General features: G+C 38.8%; 1 long non-coding RNA gene across 1 annotated transcript in view; it reads left to right on the plus strand.

Moving 5' to 3' along the window:
• LOC137226362 (uncharacterized) overlaps positions 1-20588 on the plus strand; it is a 684033-nt gene that overhangs the window by 275203 nt on the left and 388242 nt on the right. Inside the window, exon 6 of the long non-coding RNA XR_010944326.1 lies at positions 4041-4163. This is a non-coding gene — a long non-coding RNA (uncharacterized lncRNA). The remainder of the gene's footprint in view (positions 1-4040; positions 4164-20588) is intronic.

Raw genomic sequence — 20588 nt, forward strand, 5'->3', positions numbered from 1 at the left:
AAAGTAAACTGTGGTCAAGCTGTAGGCAGGTCTACTGAATGGTTCTTGTAAGTCAGGGACAATAATAACAGCTGGGATTAAAGAATAATATGTAAGGGCCCCTATCCTTGAGGAATTTGCACAAGTGAAGCGTGAAAACCAAAAAATATTCTTAGCATAGTAGATGTGTGCTATTGCAAAATTGTGTACAGAACACTAAAAGAGGGAGAGGGCAAATAAATATAATTTATGTAACCTGGAAAATCTTTTAAAAAGTAAATGTGACATTTACTGGGTCCTGAAGATTGAATAGGATTTTGCCAACTTGAGAAAGAAATAATATTTATAAGAAGAAAATATGAGAGTGAGTTCATTTGATATGGCTGATGTTCAGAAATCTTGGTGTAATACTGGGGAGGAAGATGAACACTTACTGGAAGTAATACTGTAGATGGCCACATAAACCTTGGCTTTTACTTTTGGGTCATGGGGAGCCATAGAAGGTCCTGAAATAGAACAGCAATCTAATCTGATGTGTATTTTAGAATGATAACTTCAGGGATAGATTTGGGAAGTAAGAGCTCATGGATAGCGGATACATTTAAGAAGTTATTCCAACCAACTCAGTGAGAGGTTATGAGCACCTGGACCAGGATAGTAACAAGGCAAGTAAAAAGAGGTGGTTGGGGCTTCCCTGGTGGCGCAGTGGTTGAGAGTCCGCCTGCCGATGCAGGGGACACGGGTTCGTGCCCCGGTCCAGGCAGATGCCGCGGAGCGGCCGGGCCCGTGAGCCATGGCCGCTGAGCCTGCGCGTCCGGAGCCTGTGCTCCCCAACGAGAGAGGCCACAACAGTGAGAGGCCCGCATACCGCAAAAAAAAAAAAAAAAAAATGTGGTTGAATGTGAGAAATATTTAGAGACAGAATTGATATGACTTCATATATCAGTCAACTTTGACTAGGGTAATGCTCAGTACAAACAACCTCACAATGTCAGTGGCTCAGAAGAACAAAGTTTACTGAGTTGTCCATGGTATGTTAGCTGTGGGTCAACTGCAGTCCCAGCACTCTGAGGCTCTGCTCCTGGATACAGGACGATTCCGTTCTGCTACTATGAGTTATCTTTCCATTCTGAACCTTGCATCTTCTTCACATTATGGGTAAAAGCTGAAAGGACAACCACTACCTGGTAAATGCAGGGAAGAAACAAAAGAAGACATGCCATGTGAATATATTTAGTTTTAGCTATGATAGAACATACTTCCTATCCACTCACATTCCATTGGTCAAAGCTGGTCACATTGCTGTGTCCAAAGTCCACAGTGAGGCCAAGTATAGAAAATATACTCCAGCTAAAGATTAGCACAGTAAGGGTGAGAGAGCATGAATAGTCAACACATAATACACTCTAATACTCTTGGAAATGAGCCACATGAGAGTGAGCTTATAGGGCACTCGGATGTTAACTCCCTTACGGAAAAGAAGGTATATTCACTTCAAAATCTTTAAGAAAGTTTTTTGTGAAGACCTAGGAGAAATCAATAAAAAATTATTTGCTTTTCCCATTTCTCTTCTTTGTTCTTTCTTTTTGTGTTGAACAACATGCCTTCAATGAAGTAGGATATAGCAACGAGTGGTGAATATTACCCTACTTTTAATTATTTTAGAAAGGTTTGAGTAACTATCTAGTTCACTTGGAATCATGGCAAAAGAGGAGGCTAGGAATCTGATTCAATGATATGTCCAATATACTGGTGGGAATGGAGGTGAGTGATGTGTAATGACAGTCCCGTTAGTTGACGGAGCTACAGTGACTGGAACTCTTGTTTATCTATCATTGCATTTCCTCCTGGTTATAGAAAACACTGTAATTCATTGAATTTGCCTTTTCCACCTCACACATGGCTCTTTCTCAATGCTGGTACCAGAGCAGCACCAGGCACAGGCTTGGGCATGGGCTGCAGAGGCTGAAGGGCCCTGTGTGCAGGCACAGAGAGATGTGGCTGAGTCTTCAGCCTGGGATCCTTTGATGTACATGCAGCTGTAACCCTCCTTAGTATTCAGAGTGATTCTTACTTATCCTTCCTCCTTTTCATCCTCATTTAAAGTCATTAAAACAGGTCCTTAGGGCTTTTTCCAGCTTCCCATCTATACCAGTATAAAGCATAAAAAGAGCTGGAAGGGAAAGTGCAGGTGAAATTGGTGCTCCCTCCTTCCTGAACACGCAGAGATGGAGAAATCTGTTCCACACTCAATATGCTGCTCATTTCTGTTCAGAAAGACAGGGTCTGACATACACTGATCTCTCTACACAGTATTCATTGTCTTCACACGTTCCCAGATAGAACCTAGAGTTACGTGACTACATCCCCCTCCTTCTCCATCACTGCCACATACTGTTCAGAATGTCTTCAGCAGCCCCTGGACTTAAGGCCAAGATGAAGTCACAGGATTAACAATGGAGCTGGCAAAGGATTCCTCTCCATTTATCCTGCCCAAGTATCCTCAGCAGAGGAATATTCTTCTTCAGAAAATAGGATTCTGCATCTGGTTGCCCAGCCAATCAGAGACAAGACCCCATACAAGTCCTAGAAACACACCAACAATTTCTGACCTAGACTCAGTTTCCTGTCACTCAAAAGGAGGGCTCAAACACTGCTTGCTTGAGACCAGCTTCACAAACAGTGAGGACATCCCCCATGAGTCCACAGCACAAAGAGAGCTGACAACCATTCAAAAGTGGGCTGCCCCATCGTGCACTGTAATTATTCAACTTGAGAGAGATTGGGATGGCAATTTGTGGCAGGAAAAACACTTTGGTTAGGAATCTTTTATATGAACTTTCAACAAAATCCTCATATTATAAATGTGCACACATACCATGTGCTAAATTATCTATTGCTTTATGTACATTGTTCGAATACAGAAATCACACAATAGAATTACTATCATTCCCAATTTACCAACAGGAAAACTAAAGCTGAAAGAGATTGAGGAATTCACTCCAGGTCAAACACCTGGTAATAACTAGAACACATATCTATCTGGTAAGGGGTCCATGGTGTTTGGAATCTGCCACGCCACTTACATTTGTGATACTCAGTAAATGTTTTAAATGGTAGAGAAGATACGTTCTAAAAATAACAGGAGTCTGCTTTTTGGGTTTCTTTCTACTAGCCAAAAAATGGAACAACTTAAATGTACTGAATGACTCCATTTACATGAAATGTTCAGAAAAGGAACCTATGGAGATATAAAGTAGATCACTGGTTGCCTGTGGCCAGGTATCGGAACAGGGATTAACTATAATTGAGCATGAAGGAGCTTTTTGTGGTGATAAAAGTGTTTAAACCTGGATTATTGTAATGGTTACATAAGTCAGCTAATTTACCAAAAATCACTGAACTGTACATTCAAAATGGATGAATTTTGTGGAATGTCAATTTTACCTCAAATAGCGTTGTTTAAAAGTAAATAAGAATTATGTTCTATGTTGCCCGTGTCACAGTCCAGGAATAATGCTAGTTTGATTGAACATACGCATATTAGTTTAAACAGTCATCTTGTGCCCAGAATATCCTTAAGAGATCTGAAAATTATGAAAGCAATACTCTCTGTTCCCTGTAAGCTTAAAAAACAGCTGGAAAAAAAAAAAGACATCCAGGGGAAATTTAACAGTACAAGATAGCAGTAATTAAGATTGTTCAGAATCTAAATGTACTTCTGGAAAATTGGCAGTGTAAATTGACTATATAACCTTCTTTCCAGTGAACAACTGAAATAAATAAAGGAAAGAGCATGGGGAAGGTACTAAACTCAGGGAACAGTACCTTCCACACACTCAAATAGTGTTCTGGAAAGTGGAACAGGATTGGAAGATATCTCAATGGCTAACCTCTGACTTTCCTTCCCAAGAAAAGAGATGTCACTGTGGTTAATAAAGGAAGTCCTGAAAAAGCTCATTAGTGTCTCCCAATTTAGAAATGCAAAGGCTGAGGTTAGGAATGGACTGCTAGACAAACAGAAACTAGTACAAGTAAAGTTCCTTTTTTTTTTCCTCCAGATCAGAGCACTTGATGAATAGGATAGTGTGGGTATGACCACACCATCATAAAGCCTACTTGCTGTGAAGCGTATTTCTGATGAAAATACTGATCCATTGAAAAATTCACCCGGATATTGGAAGGTATGTGTCCAGAATAAGACAGGAATACCTCCAACAGCCTTGACATTCATGCAACTAGTAAGGTAGAATCCTGTAATCTTCAGCAACCCACCTTACCTGAAATCGAGGAGAAGCCAATTGATCGCTAGATATATTGCATAAATTAAATCTTAGATGAAGTGACTTGCAGGATATACATATTGACAGTTCTAGATAAACAACACAAAGATTAGTCCAGCTTAAGCTTTTATGTCAGTGTTTGAATAGCATGGACTCTAGAAATAATTTTATCTTTTGTACATTTATTTTATATATACACACACACACACACACACACACACACACACACACACACATATAAATTGAGCCTCCGGCACTAAGTATTGTTCAATCATAGAGGATTCTGTAGTGAAAGGATATAAAAGGCCTACAGTGCGGTAGGAGGAGGAAGAATTGAACAAATGGATTTTTAAAGAAAGATAATTATAGATAGTGATAAGCACTTAAAAAATACAATATTGTATTGAGATAGAGAGTTGCTCTTGGGGTTAGGGAGGGCATCTGCTCTAGACAGGGTATGGAGAGAGGGCTCCACTCCGACACTTATTCTGTAACACCAGACAAGGTATCGAACCTCTCTCATGTTCAATTCCCTTTTCTGCAAGTAGCCAGTATCTTTCTGGGGGTGCTGGGCTCAGCACTGGCATTCATCATCTCATTCACTTCTCATAAGAACCCTGCATGGTAGATTCTGTCAATATCCACATGGTAGATATGAGGAAATGGAAGCATAAAAATTATTAAGTCATTTTCCGAAGATCACTCAGCTACCGAGTGGTAGATCTAGAAATACAACCGAAGTCTTTGGTCTCAAGCACGTTGCTACACTGTCTCCCTAAAGTAGGATGGACCCAACCTTGAAGGGTTCCAGTAAGAATTAAGTGAGAACACACATTCAAATCACCCAACACAACACCTTCCCTAGCTTAGGCACTCAACCAGCTGCAGGCAATGTGCAGAATCTTGCGGGGGTGTGGGGGGGTGTTGGGAGACAGAATCTGAAATTGCAGAGGAATCTAGCCCAAGATAAATTTCAATATTTTTCTGAGATATATGTAGCAGGTTACCTGGCAGATTTCATGTGTTATCGTAAGTATCCATGGTCTATCATGTTCTTACTGTTAATGAGAAGTCAATTCATTAAGGTGTTATATTGAGAGATTGGGTGGGCATATTATAATATGAAATGAGTGTACCACCCAGTATTGGCTACAATTGTTTATTTTTTCCCATTATTGACTCTTGCTCCCACTTCTCAGGATATTGCTATACTACAAGAAAGGACAGAGCAGTAGACACAGTTATACTTACCAGAGAAGAAACCCCAAACTTGCACAACAATTCTGAGCTTTCTTTCCAAGGTAGCCTATAACTCCACAGGCAAAATCATCTCATGTGTTGTATATGTCATTTGAAATCAATCACTTTCACATCTGGCTAGCAAAAGAAAAAAACCAGCCAGTTCTCCTGAATCCTCTCTCTCCTGATTTCTGCATTGGGAAGTTTACTGACTGGTTCAGCAATGGCAGCTTCTATTGTGACTAGGCTTCAGCACAATTTTACCCAATATCACTAGAGGGCAGCAGCGAGGCCAGTGTAAGCATCACAAAATATTTGAGCAGGACACCAGGTGGCAGTGCTTCAGCTTTCTTTCTTGCTGCATGCAGTGTGCTAGAGCCTGATTCTCAAGGAAGGAAAATAGAAAGATTAAAAAGATAAAAGATTCCCAAAGGGGTGACATTTGAGTAAAGACATGAAGGAATTCAGAGGTTCACCATGTAGATATTTGGGGGCATAAAATCACAATAGAGAGGACAAAGGCAAGGAGCACAGGTCTTGATATAGAAACATGCTTGGAGCGTTTAAGGAATAATATCTTTCCCTGAGGCCCATTATTCTTCCCAGCACACTATTGCATAAGGAACTTGCTAAAGCATTCAGCACTGTTAACTGATTAGCGGATGATTTCCTCATCTATTGATCCTGGGGCAATTTGTGCCCAGGTTTGGCATCTTCTTTCCTAGTTCCCTTTAGGTTCCTGTTTAAACCAGTAATGTCACCATCACTGAGACATCCAGCCACCCTGTGCTGGGGCCAAGTGCTTCTCCATAGTTCAAACCTTGCTCTTTAGGAGCCCCATAAATGCTACACTCTGGCTGGCAATAAAAGTTAGAGATGATATTCACAGTTAGGAAAGTTCTTTCTTATTTCTGAAAAATTAAAAAAATTGGAACAACAAAATCTATCTCATAGGGTTTATGATATTTGAATTAGATAATGAATCTGAGATGCATACTACAGTGCCTGACATATAGTAAGCCCAATAAGGACCAACTTTCTTTTTTCTAGTAAAAGCTTCCTTTCCTTCAATGTCCAGGTCTGTGTTCTGTTACTGCTTGTTGTTTTCTCCACATCAGTTCAATGATGGGAGCTTCTAAGAAATTTACTTAAGCACTTATTTTCCTGGAGACAGTCATTATTTTTCCCTCTCTTCTTAGGTCCTATTCTCCTAGCCATACTGATTCACTCAGGATGCTAAAAGGACACAGATGAGGTTTTATTTTCATTTCCCTAATGAATAATAATAATAATATTCCCTGATGAATAATGATCATTTTGTATATTTATTAGCTATTGGAAATAATATTTCTGAATTGGAGCTCCAAGGTTTTGCCATTCTTACTCTTTTCTTATTGATTTACATGAGCTTTTAATATATATTGCATTTGAGTCTTTATCAGAAATATGCATTGCAAATACAGTTTACCATTCTGTGCCTTGACTTTCTCCCCTACTAGCAGTGATTTTTAACAAAGACAATTTTAAAATATACTTTCACGTTCATAAGAAGCCAGTTTCAAAGTTTTAGTTATTTGTCTTAACACTTTAAAAATGTTTTCACTTGGTGACTTCTGATGTGAAATCAGGCATCATTCTTAATGATATTTCCCAGAATACAATATATCGATTTTCCCTGTATATTGGCAAGATTATTTCCACTTAAATAGACCCCTGGATTTGCCTTCAGTGCCTTGCAAATTTCTGCCAAAACCACAGTGGTGGACTTGCAGAATTCCTTATTCATCTTTATGGTTTTCCACATAGCATTGCTCCTGAATAAGAAACTTGTTTTTTAGGAAGTCAAGTAGAGCAGTGAGTGAAGGTACTTGCTATGAGCAAATAGGTTATGGAATGGGTAATGGAAATGGTAGTTATAAATACCACCTACAATCATGTGGTCATTTGCAGAAACAAGAACTATAATACTTATGACAATTTCTTTTTCATTTTGATATGAATATGGTTATGTATACATTAACCATTTTTAAATCTCTCCCCTACTTGTCTGCCTGTGGTAACATATGATGTGCAAGTATAAGTTTATCTCATATCTCATTGTATCTCAGTGGTTAAGATGCAGGGTTCAATGGGACAGTGTGAATGAGGTATAAGAGGAAAGAACACCACCCCAAAATGGATAAATTAACTGGGTGTACTCTCTTCGGGAGAGGGTTAGCTTGGTTTTGGTTGAATGGGGAATAACTGCATCTTATTAACAGGAAACATAGTTTTGCTGTTGTGTTTATTTGAAAGTTGTCTTGTTAAAAGAGGTATAGATGGGTGACTAGTTGACATAGAGGGTACTGTAGTAGCTTTGTAGTGTCTCAACTATCTGGATATCTATGTCCCAGAATTTGCTTCCCTGTATTGTTCTGGGTTAGGGTTGGCCACAAAAAAGACTTGCACAAGGTTTAGAAGGTAGTTGTCATGAAGTAGCCACATTTTTTATGCTCTGCTGGTTGGTGCAGGGCTCCAGGAACTGGGCAACTCACACATGTGGCTGCTGATGAACTAGCTCATCTTATTGTTGACTCACAACTCCACTACCGCCCACCCGATCTCCTCCTCATCTTCTCTTTGTCTTGGACCAAGTATGCGTGTAGCATGAGGGCAAATGACACCCACTTCTCCTTGAGGTCACCCACTATTGTGAGACTGAAGGAGGTGAGAGACAGACAAGTTTTAGTGTGTCTTTGTGGGTTCCATTGTCCTCATGGGTTCTGGTATCCGTACATGTCACAGTCTGTCCATGCTTTTGTCCACATCCAACTTTCCTTCCCAAATGACACTCTAACTGACTAACAGTGAATTCAGGCTCAACACCAGATGCAAAGATAACAGCTTTGTATAGACCCCTCCACCAGCTCTAGCTATTGCCTGAGTTCTATTCTCTACAGTGAGCCTCTTATTCTAGATCACTTGTGATTTGCTTCTCTGATTATACCCTGACACAAAGTCTAAGAGGAAAGGACTAAGGAAATGATTTTCATGACCATTTCAGATAACTAGACCCAGGTTTGTGATGTGAGTGTCTTTAGGTGGAAGTGCCACTTTAAATTATCATGGAGCAAGTTTTCAACTTTAGACAATTTTACACATGTTCTGTGTGATGGACTTAAAGTCAAAAATTCAAGACTGAGTATGTATTAGTAGAAAGTTACTCTGGACATCTGTTCCCAAGTGAGATAGCAGGAGATTTTATTTAGAATTAAATCTCCTGATCCAGACCACAGATTAAGCAACCACAGGACTACCATTTCTTGTCTGGCATCTGCAGGTGTGCCTTTCAGCGTGGCTCCCGCAGCAAGGGGGCTCTCTCTTATTGAGCTCTGGGGTTTTTGTTTGGCTTTTCCTATTACTTCAAGCACTGTGAGTTCCCAGAGAGCACAGAAGTAGTTTGCAGAATCTTCCACCAGTAAGGCTGAAATGGTGAGGCTGATGAATTTTCGTCTTTCCTGAAAGTTTACAGAATAGCGGCCATTCTTTGCATTTTGGCCAGAAGAACTCTGATGAATAAGGAAAGTCATCTCTCCACTGGGAAGCTGCTTATACCAAACAATATAGTACTGGCTCCAGCTTGTTTCATACTGACAGCTCAAGGTGACCGCCTCCCCTAGCTGCCTGGACATGGCTCACTGGACTTGAGTAACTTTCTGGGCCGCACCAAATCCTGTGGGAAAAAATCAGAAAACAGAGCTGAAGTAGTGAACAAAATAATGTAGGAATTAGACTAATTTAGGACCCAAAGAAAAACCAAATTGAAATCATGATAAGCTTTCTTTTCTCCAATCCTCCTTTCCTCCCCAAGTCCATGTGAAGTACCATGTGCCTGTGTGCAGTCCTTTCAACCTGAACATTTGTACCCATATTTGGAACCATCCCTACCAGAGAAGATGAAGGCCAGGAATACCCAGGGCAGGCTGGAGAGCACCATGTGGCAAGAATTCCCCTGCACATATGTTTTCAGTTCTGCCTCAAGCTGAGAGTTCAGTGTCTTTGAGGGCCTAGCAGCACATATACATAGTACCTGGGTTCCTGTGTCACTCCTCCAAACAGGAAGTAGGGTGTTATGTTCATAGACCACGTGGTCAGTGCACAGATGGGGAAAAAGTCTGGCTCACCACAAAACTATGTTACTTTTCTTCCCTCGGTAATTGTTAGGCAGTATCTGAAAAGGAGCATGGAAAAATTAGTATTAAAGTTTTGAGCTGAGGGGAACTACAGATTAAACAGGTTGACACGTGTTGATAATTATTCAGCAGAATAATTTTGCCGGCCCATTTAAAATAGAATTTAGTATAGGGTATGCACCCTTCTTGTAATCTACTTACTGGTCATTCATTTAGCCTCTCTTTACTTTTCTCCATTCTGAATCAGTGGAGTTCTTTTAAAACTCACAGATTTTCAGCTTTCTTGGTGAAAGGCAATATTATCCAAAATAATTAATGTATCTCTTTTTTTTAACCGGGTTCTAGGGCTCTATTTAGAGTTTTCACTAAATAAAGTTACTTTAACATGAAATGTTAAAAAATCAGCCCCTCAGGTTTTCAGAATCTATTCAGTTTTTTATGTTTTCATGAAATTATAACAGGAATAATATATTCTTTTGAAACCTGACATTGAGTCTTATTTATTAGACTTTGAGGAAGATCAGGATATTCCGGATATTCAGTCCTGTTGCCTCCCCAGGTAGAACTGTACTTAGTAGATCGTGTGTCCTATGCTTGTCTTGATGTCACATTTTCTATCCCATTGGTCCAAAGTGTTCTGTCTCACTTGTGAGGAGCTGATTATTTTTTTCTTTGTAAAATAAAGTCAAGATAAGCACGCCAGATCTTTCTGTGACACAATGCTATAATGCACTCCTACAAAACATGTTATCTACAGGCTGTAAACACTCAGTACATGTCAATGCCACAGAAGTTGGTAACTGACGTTTTGTATACTGTTACATGTTCTTGTGGAATGTAGCTGTCAATCTTCCATTTGGTTTCATTGTTTTAACGGGAGAATTAAAAGAACCAAAGGCAAATAGACAAGTAGAAAAGGAAGTACAGACAAGGTCTCTAAAACGGTGCTAGTCCTTTGACTTTAAGGTCAAAATAACTCATTAATGAGTGTCGCAGGGCTGAGAGTGTATTTTTAGTTGAGACATCTACTCCTCTGTCCCATTTCACCTCTGAGTGCTGACAGGCAGCCGACGCCCTGGTTTTCAATTATGTGTAGCTAAGCAGAGGAGAGCCATGAATGCCCACAGCAGTCTGGGAAGCAGCATAATGGCAGGATTTCCCCCTTGTTGAAACGGCCCTGCTCTGAGTTCCTGACAGTAAAGGTGCAAGGTCCCTCAGCTGCACTATAGCAGCTGTCTCTGAAATGTAGTTTCTGGCTGGATCAAGTCTGAATGTGTATAACACCCAGGTTGGGAGATTGGGCCTGCCTTAAACATTGTGCTCCCTTTCCTTGTGGTTTAATGATAAATGATTATATATAGTAAAGGACAGTCCATGATCAATATTGAAGGACATATGGGAAGGAGATTTATTACTTCAAATTTCCAAATTTAGTAAATTAATCTGTGATGGAATCTGAAGGGCTTACCAGAAACAAATTCATTATGAATCATGCTGTGTTTGCAAATATTCATTCATGTTCTTCTGATTGTTTTCTTGCCTCCAATTTCGATTCTAAGGTGAAATATGTTCACTGATCCTCCACTTCCCTACAAAAGATAAGCCAGAAGCCATCACCCCCCTTCCTTCCTACTTACCCGCCAAATCATGGGAACTGGTAACTTCACAACAGCAAATATCACTCAGACAAATGAGAACAAAACAGGGTTCTGACTTCTGTTATATCTCCAGTTGTGTATTGGAATAACAAATGGTAGTGGCAGTAAAATCATATTCACTTGTGATGTAACTCTATGCTTAACTTATTAGAAGTTGTAGGAAGCAAAGCTCCACAGGTCCTCTAAATCCAAATATTTGGCCATGTGTTTGTCATGAGTGCACATATATTGTTTGGCGCAATTCTATAATTATTGTTATAGTTGTCACGAAGACAAAGCTTCTCATAACATACTGTTTAATCAGTGAAAATATAAAAACTATTAACAGTATAAATGCTTTCCAAAATAAAAATATTTCCTTCTCTTGACATTGAAGGATTGAAGATTCTTTTCCATTTTATCCTGAAATTTCATCTAATGAAGTTGTTTATGCCAAATGATCAAATTTCAAGCATTTTATTTTTGTTTCAGCACCTCATAAAGAAACCCCAATGAGAATAATTGAGTTATTCTGTTGTAGATTGTCTTCAGACTCCCCTTGATTCCTTTATGGGAATTCCAAATTCACATATCATATGAGGGCACAGAATCACTACTGGGGTTCCCAGATCTTCCCTAGTCCCTCCCTGTGACATCCTTGATGACTGTTTTCTCATGCTGACCATGCATTCCCATCCAGGCATTATATCTTATTTTAATCTTGTATATTTCATTCAGGTGAAAGCTACTCTACTCATATATACATTCTACTCCGAATTTGTTATTAAACTGTTCAAACTACTAGAAAAAAAGCAAAACGAACTTCGAGAGCCAGAGGAATTCATATAGTGACATCTTTTTTTTTTTAATTTTAAACTATAGTCATCATGCTGTACATTGCAATCCTAGGAGGAATTTATCTTTAACTGGAAGTTTGTACCTGTGGAACACCTTCACAGACTCCCACCCCCCCCACTGATTCTGACAATCGCCAATCTGTTCTCTGTACCTATGAGTTCTGCCGTGTGTGTATGTCTGTGCCTGTGCTTTAGATTCCACATACAAGTGATTTCATACAGTATTTTTTTAATTTTAATTTTCATACAGTATTTGACTTTGTCTTCACTTAACATTATGCCCTCTAGTTTCATCCATGTTGTAAATGGCAGGGTTTCTTTTTTTTTCTTTTTATGACATTATCCTTCTTCATTCATCTGTCAATGGACACTTAGGTTGTTTCCAAGTCTTGGCTATTGTAGATGAGCTGCAATGAAGAGATATCTTTTTGAGATGGTGCTTTTATTTCCTTCAGGTATATACCCAGAAGTGGAAATCCTGGATCGTATAGTAGTGCTCGTTTTAATTTTTTTGAGGCATCTCCATACTGTTTGCCATAGACATTGCACTCATTTACATTTCCACTGACAGTTTACAGGGTTCCCTCTTTTTTACATTCTTACCAACACTTTTTTTCTTTTCTTTTTGATAATAGCCATTCTGACAGGTGTAAGGTGATACCTCATTTTCATTTTGATTTTCATTTCCCTGATTATTAGTCATGTTGAGTATCTTCTAATTCACCCATTGGCCATTTGTATGGCTTCTTTTGGAAAATGTTTATTCAGATGATCTCCCTATTTTTTAATCAGATTGGTTTTTCTTTTGATCATATATTTTAATATATTTTGATATTAACCACTTAGCAGATATATAATTGGAAAATATTTTCTCCCATTCCCTAGATTGCCTTCTCATTTTGTTCCTGGTTTCTTTTGCCTCACAGTTTGATGTAGTCCCACTTGTTTATTACTGCTTTTGTTGTCTTTGCTTTTGGTGTCAAATACAAAAAGTCATTGCCAAGATTGATGTCAAGGAATTTGTTCTGTATGTTTTCTTCTAGGAGTTTTATTGGGTTAGGTCTGTGTTCAAGTCTCTAATCCAATTTGAGTTGATTTTTGTGTATGGTGTAAGATAAGTGTCCAGTTTCATTCTTTTGCATAGGGCTTTCCATTCTTCTTAACACCATTTCTTGAAGAGACTTTCCTTTCCTGAAAGTATATTTTTGGCTTCTTTTTCATGAATTAATTGACTATGTACACATGGGTTTATTTTTACTTTTGTTTTTTAACATCTTTATTGGAGTATAATTGCTTTACAATGTTGTGTTAGGTTCTGCTGTATAACAAAGTGAATCAGGTATATGTATACATATATCCCCATATACCCTCCCTCTTGCATCTCCCCCCTACCCTCCCTATCACGCCCCTCTAGGTGGGCACAAAGCACCGAGGTGATCTCCCCGTGCGATGCAGCTGCTTCCTACTAGCTATCTATTCTAAACTTGGTAGTGTATATATGTCAATGCTACTCACTCACTTCGTCCCAGCTTACCCTTCCCCCTCCCTGTGTACTCAAGTCCACTCTCTACATCTGCATCTTTATTCCTGTCCTGCCCCTAAGTTCATCAGAAGTTTTTTTCTTTTTTTTTAGATTCCACATATATGTGTTAGCATACGGTATTTGTTTTTCTCTTTCTGAATTACTTCACTCTGTATGACAGACTCCAGGTGCATCCACCTCACTACAAACAACTCAATTTCGTTTCTTTTTATGGCTGAGTAATATTCCATTGTATATATGTGCCACATCTTCTTTATTCATTCATCTGTCCATGGACATTTAGGTTGCTTCCATGTCCTGGGTATTGTAAATAGGGTTTCAATGAACAGTGTGGTACATGCTTCTTTTAGAATTACGGTTTTCTCAGGGTATATGCCCAGTAGTGGGATTGCTCGGTCATATGATTGTTCTGGTTTTAAGGAACCTCCATACTGTTCTCCATAGTGGCTGTATCAATTTACATTCCCACCAACAGTGCAAGAGGGTTCCCTTTTCTCCACACCCTCTCTAAAATTTATTGTTTGTAGAATTTTTGATGATGGCCATTCTGAGCGGTGTGAGGTGATAACCTCATTGTAGTTTTGATTTGCACTTCTCTAATGAGTAGTGATGTTGAGCATCTTTTCATGCATTTGTTGGCAATCTGTATATCTTCTTTGGAGAAATGTCTATTTAGATCTTCTGCCCAGTTTTGGATTGGGTTGTTTGTTTCCATGATATTGAGCTGCATGAGCTGCTTGTAAATTTCAGAGATTAATTGTTTGTCAGTTGCTTCATTTGCAACAACATATTTTCTCCCATTCTGAGGGTTATCTTTTTATCTTGTTTATGATTTCCTATGCTGTGAAAAAGCTTTTAAGTTTCATTAGGTCCCATTTGTTTAGTTTTGTTTTTATTTCCATTTCTCTAGGAGGTGGGTCAAAAAAGATCTTGCTGTGATTTATGTCAAGGAGTGTTCTGCCTATGTTTTCCTCTAAGAGTTTGATAGTGCCTGGTCTTACATTTAGGTCTTTAATCCATTCTGAGTTTATTTTTGTGTATGGTGTTAGAAAGTGTTCTAATTCATTCTTTTACATGTAGCTGTCCAGTTTTCCCAGCACCACTTATTGAAGAGGCTGTCTTTTCTCCATTGTATATTCTTGCCTCCTTTATCAAAGATAAGGTGATCGTATGTGCGTGGGATTATCTCTGGGCTTTCTATCCTGTTTCACTGATCTAGACTTCTGTTTTTGTGCCAGTACCATACTGTCGTGATTACTGTAGCTTTGTAGTATAGTCTGAAGTCAGGGAGCCTGATTCCTCCAGATCCATTTTCCTTTCTCAAGATTGCTTTGCCTATTCAGGGTCTTTTGTGTTTCCATGCAAATTTTAAAATTTTTGGTTCTAGTTCTGTAAAAAAAAAATGCCATTGTTAGTTTGGTAGGGATTGCATTGAATCTGTAGATTGCTTTGGTAGTATTGTCATTTTCACAATGTTGATTCTTCCAATTGAAGAACATGGTATATCTCTGTATCTGTTTCTCCATCTGAAGAAATCTGTTTAATTTCTTCCATCAGTGTCTTATAGTTTTCTGCATACAGGTCTTTTGTCTCTTTAGGTAGGTTTATTCCTAGGTATTTTATTCTTTTTGTTGCAATAGTAAATGGGAGTGTTTCCATAATTTCTCTTTCAGATTTTTCATCATTAGTGTATAGGAATGCAAGAGATTTCTGTGCATTAATTTTGTATCCTGTTACTTTACCAGATTCATTTATAAGCTCTAGTAGTTTTCTGGTATCATGTTTAGGACTCTCTATGTATAGTAGCATGTCATCTGCAAACAGTGACAGCTTTACTTCTTCTTTTCCGATTTGGATTCCTTTTATTTCTTTTTCTTTTCTGATTGCTGTGGCTAAAACTTCCAAAACTATTTTGAATAATAGTGGCGAGAGTGGACAACCTTTGTCTTGTTCCTGATTTTAGAGGAAGTGGTTTCAGTTTTTCACCATTGAGGATGATGTTGGCTGTGGGTTTGTCATATATGGCCTTTGTTACATTGAGGTAAGTTCCCTCTATGCCTACTTTGTGGAGAGCTTTTATCATAAATAGGTGTTGAATTTTGTTGAAAGCTTTTTCTGCACCTATTGAGATGATCATATTGTTTTTATCCTTCAGTTTGTTAATGTGGTGTATCACATTGATTGATTTGCATATACTGAAAAATCCTTGCATTCCTGGGATAAACCTCACTTGATCATGGTTTATGATCCTTTTAATGTGTTGTTGGATTCTGTTTGCTAGTATTTTGTTGAGGATTTGTGCATGTATGTTCATCAGTGATATTGGTCTATAGTTTTCTTTCTTTGTGACACCTTTGGTTTTGGTATCAGGGTGATGGTGGCCTCACAGAATGTGTTTGGGAGTGTTCCTCCCTCTGCTATATTTTGCAAGAGTTTGAGAAGGATGGTGTTAGCTCTTCTCTAAATGTTTGATAGAATTCGCCTGTGAAGCCAACTGGTCCTGGGCTTCTGTTTGTGGGAAGATTTTTAATCACAGTTTCAATTTCAGTGCTTGTGATTGGGCTATTTATATTTTCTATTTCTTCCTGGTTCAGTCTCAGAAAGTTGTGTTTTTCTAAGAATTTGTCCATTTCTTCCAGGTTGTCCGTTTTATTGGCATGTAGTTGCTTGTAGTAATCCCTCATGATCCTTTGTATTTCTGCAGTGTCAATTGTTACTTCTCCTTTTTCATTTCTAATTCTGTTGATTTGAGTCTCCTTCTCTTTTTTCTTGATGAGTCTGACTAGTGGTTTATCAATTTGTTTATCTTCTCAAAGAAAGAGCTTTTAGTTTTATTGATCTTGGATATTGTTTCCTTCATTTCTTTTTCATTTATTCCTGATCTGATCTTTATGACTTCTTTCCTTCTGCTAAATTTGGGGTTCTTTTGTTCTTCTTTCTCTAATAGCCTTAGGTGTAAGTTTAGATTGTTTATTTGAGCTTTTTCTTGTTTCTTAAGGTAGGATTGTATTGCTATAAACTTCCCTCTTAGAACTGCTTTTGGGGCATCCCATAGGTTTGGGGTCGTCGTGTTTTCATTGTCATTTGTTTCTAGGTACTTTTTGGTTTCCTCTTTGATTTCTCAGTGATCTCCTGGTTATTTAGTAGTGTACTGTTTAGCCTCCATGTGTTTGCATTTTTTACAGTTTTTTTCCTGTAATTGATATCTAGTTTCATAGTGTTGTGGTCAGAAAAGATACTTGATATAATTTAAATTTTCTTAAATTTACCAAGGCTGGATTTGTGACCCAAGATGTGATCTCTCCTGGAGAATATTCCATGAGCACTTGAGAAGAAAGTATACTGTTGTTTTGGATGGAATGTCCTATAAATGTCAATTAAATCCATGTTGTTTAATGTGTCATTTAAAGCTTCTGTTTCCTTATTTATTTCCATTTTGGATGATATATCCACTGCTGAAAGTGAGGTGTTAAAGTCCACTACTATGATTGTGTTACTGTCAATATCCCCTTTTATGGCTATTAGCATTTGCCTTATGTATTGAGGTGCTCCTATGTTGGGTGTATAAATATTTACAATTGTTATATCTTCTTGGATTGATCCCTTGATCATTATGTAGTGTCGCTCTTTGTCTCTTGTAGTCGTCTTTATTTTAAACTCTATTTTGCCTGATATGAGAATTGCTACTCCAGCTTTCTTTTGATTTCCATTTGCATGGAATATCTTTTTCCATCCCCTCACTTTCAGTGTGTATGTGTCCCTAGGTCTGAAGTGGGTCTCTTGTAGACAGCATATATACAGGTCTTGCTTTTGTATCCATTCAGCCAGTCTATGTCTTTTGGTTGGAGCATTTCCATTTACATTTAAGGTAATTATCAATATGTAGTTCCTATTCCCATTTTCTTAATTGTTTTGGGTTTGTTATTGTAGGTCTTTTCCTTCTCTTGTGTTTCCTGCCTAGAGAAGTTCTTTTAGCATTTGTTGTAAAGTTGGTTTGGTGATGCTGAATCCTCTTAGCTTTTGCTTGTCTTAAAGGTTTTAATTTGTCCATCAGATCTGAATGAGATCCTTGCTGGGTAGAGTAATCTTGGTTGTAGGTTTTTCCCTTTCATCACTTAAAATATGTCCTGGCACTCCGTTCTGGCGTGCAGAGTTTCGCTGAAAGATCAGCTGTTAACCTTATGGGCATTCCCTTGTATATTATTTGTTGTTTTTCCCTTGCTACCTTTAATATTTTTTCTTTGTATTCAACTTTTGATAGTTTGATTAATATGTGAATTGGCGTGTTTCTCCTTGGATTTATCCTGTATGGGACTCTCTGCACTTCCTGGACTTGACTGACAATTTCCTTTCCCATATTAGGGAAGTTTTCAACTATAATCTCTTCCAGTATTTTCTCAGTCCCTTTCCTTTTCTCTTCTTCTTCTGGGACCCCTATAATTCGAATGTTGGTGCATTTAATTTTGTGCCAGAGGTCTCTGAGTCTGTCGTTGATTCTTTTCATTCTTTTTTCTTTATTCCACTCTGTGGTAGTTATTTCCACTATTCTCTCTTTCAGGTCACTTACCCGTTCTTCTGTCTCAGTTATTCTCTATTGATTCCTTCTAGAGAATTTTTAATTTCATTTATTTTGTTGTTCATCATTGTTTGTTTGCTCTTTAGTTCTTCTAGGTCCTTGTTAAACGTTTCTTGTATTTTCTCCATTCTATTTCCAAGATTTTGGATCATCCTTCCTATCATTACTCTGAATCCTTTTTCAGGTAGACTGCCTATTTCCTCTTCATATTTTTTGGTCTGGTGGGTTTTTCCCTTACTCTTTCCTCTGCTGCCTATTTCTCTGTCTTCTCATTATGTTTAACTTACTGTGTTTGGGGTTTCCTTTTTGCAGGCTGCAGGTTCATAATTCCCCATGCTTTTGGTGTCTGCCCCCATTGGGTAAGGTTAGTTCAGTGTCTTGTGTAGGCTTCCTCGTGGAGGGGACTGGTGTCTTTGTTCTGGTGGGTGGGGTTGGATCTTGTCTTTCTGGTGGTCAGGGCTGCGTCCAGTGGTGTGTTTTGTGGTGTCTGTGAGCTTAATATTATTTTAGGCAGCCTCTCTGCTGATGGGTAAGGCTGTGTTCCTGTCTTACAAGTTGTTTGGCATAGGGTGTCCAGCACTGGAGCTTGCTGGCCATTGGGTGGAGCAGGGTCTTAACATTGAGGTGGAGATCTCTGGGAGTGCTCTCACTGATTGATATTACATGTGGCCGGGAGGTTTCTAGTGGTCCAATGTCCTGAACTCAGCTCTCCCACCTCAGAGGCTCAGGCCTGACACCAGGCTGGAGCACCTAGACAACAGGGGCTTATATTTGGACTCTCCATTATGCTCCATTGATCAATGTGTCTGTTTTTACGCCAGTACCAGTGTTTTGACTACTATAGCTTTGTAATATAGTTTGAAATAAGCAAATGTGATGCCCTCAGTTTTGTTCCTCTTTCTCTAGATTGCTTTGGCTATTGGTGGTCTATTTTGGTACCATACAAACTTCAGGATTGTTTTGTTCTATTTCTGTGAAAAGTGCCATAGAATTTTGACAAGGATTTCATTCAATCTGTAGATTGCTTTGGGTACTATGGATATTCCAACAATTTAATTTTTTATGTCCATGAGAACAAAGTATCTTCCCATTTATTTTTGTCTTCTCAATTTCCTTAATCAATGTCTTATAGATTTCAATGTACAGGTCTTTCACTTCCTTGTTTAAATTTATTCCTAAATATTTTCTGTTCGATGCAATTGTAAATGGAATTGTTTTCTTAACATCACCTTCTGATAGTTTGTTAGTAGTATGTGGAAACACAACTGATTTTTGTGTATTGGTTTTGTATCCTGCAACTTTACTGAATTTGTGTATTAGTTCTAACATATACTGACATCTTGTGGGCACGTCTCCCACTGCTAAGCCAAATGATGTGATTTTCTTTTCACTTTCTCTTTTTGTGTATGAAAAAGTGCACATTAATAACTGGAGTAGGAAGTCTGTATGCTGTTTATTTTCGGGTGAACAACGTTTAGTTCATAAGCAAGTTAAAAGATTTTTCTAATGGAATTTTTATTGGCATTTCTGTGGCCTATTGAGGAAGAACACCAAGTCTTATACAGCCTTGAGAGGAGGGGGAAAGTCTCTCTAAATGACAAGAAAGATGGGGCTTCCCTGGTGGTGCAGTGGTTAAGAATCTGCCTGCCAATGCAGGGGACACGGGTTCGAGCCCTGGTCTGGGAAGATCCCACATGCCACAGAGCAACTAAGCCCATGTACCACAACTACTGAGCCTGCGCTCTAGAGCCTGTGAGCCACAACTACTGAGCCCATTTGCCGCAACTACGGAAGCCCAGGCGCCTACAGCCCATGCTCCACAAGAGAAGCCACCACAATGAGAAGCCCGCGCACTGTAACGAAGAGTAGCTCCCGCTCTCCGCAACTAGAGAAGGCCCGTGCGCTGCAACGAACACCCAACACAGCCAAAAATAAAATAAATAAATTCATAAAAATTTTAAAGAAAAGAAATACTTTTAAATAAATGACAAGAAAGAGTAAATGAGACTCAGATACAGAGGGTGATGTGCTCAAAGTGACTGAGAAGGTTAAGGTCAGATCCTAACCTAGAAGCCAAGTTGCCCGATTCTCTGGTCTCCTAAAATGTTTCTAGGGATCATGTGTTACTAGGAGGGCATTTATAGACGGCATGTCTTGGTATAAAGGAAACAATAGACCTGGCACTCATCCTTAAGCTCCACAAACCCTGTTCATAACTGGTCTTTCCCCATTCTCTGCGTGTGCCTAGCGGCCCCAACACAGACTGGACTGGCCAGGAGGAGAGAAAGGAGGGAAAAAAGGA

Source organism: Pseudorca crassidens, chromosome 1, assembly GCF_039906515.1.
Source record: "Pseudorca crassidens isolate mPseCra1 chromosome 1, mPseCra1.hap1, whole genome shotgun sequence".
Taxonomy (NCBI): Eukaryota; Metazoa; Chordata; class Mammalia; order Artiodactyla; family Delphinidae; genus Pseudorca; species Pseudorca crassidens.